We start from the raw sequence: 3212 nt of genomic DNA on the forward strand, positions 1-3212 counted from the left end.
ATGACCTTGACTTCTGTATAAAGAATGTATACTTTCTCTTCTGTAGACCGATTCAAGCACTCAACACCTGAAGTGTTGGCAAGTGTAAGAATGTGTGTTACCCTTCGAGGTTGGCTGAGATAAGGTGGGAACTTGTAGGGTTCGCCGTTGGGTCTTCCAGGCCCCCTGCCCTTTTGGGACTTACTTGGCTGTTGCTTCTCTGGCTGCCAGGGAACAGCGAAGGGAAGCCTCCTGGGAAATGAAGCAAGTTGGAGATAGTGTTTGGCAGAACAGGGGACTCTATAATTAGTTCATTCCAGAGCTGCTAACCTAAACCAGAGTCTAGCCTTGCCGTGGATTTGAGAAAGCCCTCGGAATGTACTTACTGAGTTTGTTTTGTCACGCACCTTCAGAAAACATTGACGGCAGCTGCAGTCTCTTGCTGTCATTCTTGTTTTCTCTACTTGTTAAGAGCGAGGCCTGTGGATCCCAGGAACTCGTGGATTTTGGAAGCAGGGATGGATTACTCGGTAAGCAAGGTAAGCAGGGACTTCTGACCTTACTCATCTGTAGTGAACAACTTCACCTGTGAACGTACTGTGCATGGTGGGTACCCCACCCCTGTCTGGGGGTGTAAATTGGAAAAGAGGCTTTGATTCTGTAGGAAGGTGCTGTGGTATTGGGACTGAGACAGATGCCAGACAACTAGAAGCAGTACCTTTATTGGGGGGAAAAAAGGAAGATGGTTCACTACAGATTAGTAAGTAAACACAAGTAAAGTCCATGCTTACCTTGTTTGTCGGGTAATCTGACCCTGGATTGGAAGACCTGAGACTGCCTTTGGCTCTTAAAACTAGCAAACTACCAAACCCCGGTAATCTCAGGAGTGGAAATCTCCCTTGAACTGAGCAGTATGACAAGGGTACCAAGAAGCCTTTCTTCCCATTTGTCAACTTAGCATCTGAGCTTTCCAGATTAACCTGCTACTTAATTGCTAGTCGATTTTATTTTGGTTGTTAGGGCAAAGTAGGCTTCTCATGTGGAGGAACTGACCCCTGCCACTTTGCTTCTCAAGGACAGGTACAGTTTCACTTTTCTAAGAAGTTTTCTTGTGCTCTTTGTTTTTTGTTTTCTAATATATATCATATCTATATAATATGTTAGATTAATATATATGCATGCTATATCATGTTATCCCAATATATAATATATACTAATATAATATATTAACATAGCATATATTATGTTGATACACACACACAATCCTTTCTGGGAAACTCAAATGCTAGTCATTGTTCCTGTGTTCCAGCTTACTGGCAGGTAACTTAAATGAACACTTGAGTTGTTGGGACAAACTGATTAAGAAGTTATATGACTTATTTATTCAAGTGAAGTAATGCAGGGGGACTTTAAAAAGTTTGTGGAAAAGTGTAATGAAAAGGTAGTGGGATTTTTGTGTGAGCTTTTTTGAAAGCGCCCTCATACTAAGCAAGGGCCTTCATTTTAGCTGTTACATCACTACTCGTTTTGTGATCTTAAAGGCTGCCCGTTCACAGATGATCTGGGTTTGGCTTTGGACTAAGAATTAGGCCAGCAGTTCACGAATGGGTTCCTGAAGTCATGTGATTTAGCCAACCCTGGCTAAAAAGAGTTATTCCTTGTACTGTTGAGATGATCACCCTAAGTGAGGATATTTGATAATTTCCAACCCAAGGTGTTTCTAGATTACTTCTAGCCTTTTCAAGACAAGAAATTGCAGTTCCTTCATTGCACCCGCACTGTTTCCACTTCCTCCCCGCAGTCCCCGTTTCTATTTGCCCTTTCCTGCCTCTTTCTGCCTTCTGAACTTTGTTTTTGGGGAGCATTCATGTGACCTTTTGGTCTCATGGTTGATTGTTCTGGTGCACATGTTCCTTGGAGTGTTACTGTTAACTTTATAGGCATTTGTATTAATTGTCTGAATGTTATCTCCAGGAGTGAGTGTAGTTCTGAGGTTTGAGGGTGTTTAAAGACCACAGTTTCATCAGTCTCCTGACAGACCAATAAATTGGTCTTTTCTATGATTTTATATTTTGTTATACTTTTCTTACTCTGTCTAAGAACTCCTATTGTGACTTGGCTCAGAGCAGCCCTTAGTGGTTGCCAGATACCATCTAGTTCTGGTTTTAGGCTAGTAGAGACTGATTTGCTTGCATGGTTTACGTCGTTGGATTACAATTGATCCTTCAGCAGCATGGAGTGTTGCAGGCCCACTTATACACCGACATTTTTCTTTTGGCTACTATAGCGAGCTCTGGTGATGCAAATATCTGCTTAAAATGCTACGACACTAATCATCTCCATGTGTGTGCTGGTGTTTAAGCAGATACTCAAAACACTTCAGTTGACCACATCGCCAGGGGGGAAAAAAAAATCCTCTTAAGCCTATGGTGCTCAATGGTCAGCTGTAAGTTTCATGCACATTTTCAATTGTGGGAGCTTGGCTCTCCCACCCTCTACATTGTTCAAGGGTTAGCTGGGGTTGTTTCCTTTAGTCTTATTTTCTTCACTCTTTGCAGAAAGATCAATACTTGTATCTTAGATGGCCATTTGCAAGCTCAAAACTTTTAAAGGCAAAAGCACAATTAACTTCTGGTTAGTGTGCCTTGCCTTTGGTTCTCAGTCTGTCCAAAGTACTGTCAGTGGGCAGCCGTGAAGTACTGTAGTCAGTCAGCAAGGAAGACTGGTGTTCTGGTTCTTATAATTCAAGTGGGCAGCAGACAGAAAACTAGACTCAAAACCACACCACCTTTTATTTTGTCCCAGCGTTTTTTGTAGTTCTGTAGAGTTCAAGTAGGATGTGAATTTGTTTTTAACTGTAGGGAACTTAGTACAAGCTCTTTCTTAGGATCGAAATAGATTTCATTTGCTTCCCCTCTACTGCCCAAACCCTTTAGAGTCCCTGCATTTCTTTTTAACAGGCTGCTGATTTTAAAGGTTTCTAATTCAGGTTTCTTGTGGCTTTCGATTACTGAGGGTGAATGTTTGTTCTGCCGATTTCCAGAATCTAATTTCTAATTCAGATTTAACAGAAGGGAGGCTGAGATCTAGAAACTTAAATTTTTTCAAGTACTTGACTTGACTAATGGCCATTGCTTGGTGGCCCAAAATCACTGTTGAGCCAGGTTCTGACCTTTTGGCAACTTAACTGGATGCAATTCTGCACAACTGTTGAGTGTTTTGGGTGGGGGTGG

General features: G+C 41.8%; 1 long non-coding RNA gene across 1 annotated transcript in view; it reads left to right on the forward strand.

The window, feature by feature from the left end:
• The first annotated feature begins 1037 nt into the window (after window positions 1–1037).
• Window positions 1038–3212, forward strand: part of LOC123521661 — a 21893-nt gene continuing 19718 nt past the window's right edge. The window contains exon 1 of the long non-coding RNA XR_006680051.1: window positions 1038–1059. This is a non-coding gene — a long non-coding RNA (uncharacterized LOC123521661). The remainder of the gene's footprint in view (window positions 1060–3212) is intronic.

This window comes from Echinops telfairi, unplaced genomic scaffold (assembly GCF_000313985.2).
Source record: "Echinops telfairi isolate 266 unplaced genomic scaffold, ASM31398v2 ScPeMD7_2;HRSCAF=8, whole genome shotgun sequence".
Lineage (NCBI taxonomy): Eukaryota > Metazoa > Chordata > Mammalia > Afrosoricida > Tenrecidae > Echinops > Echinops telfairi.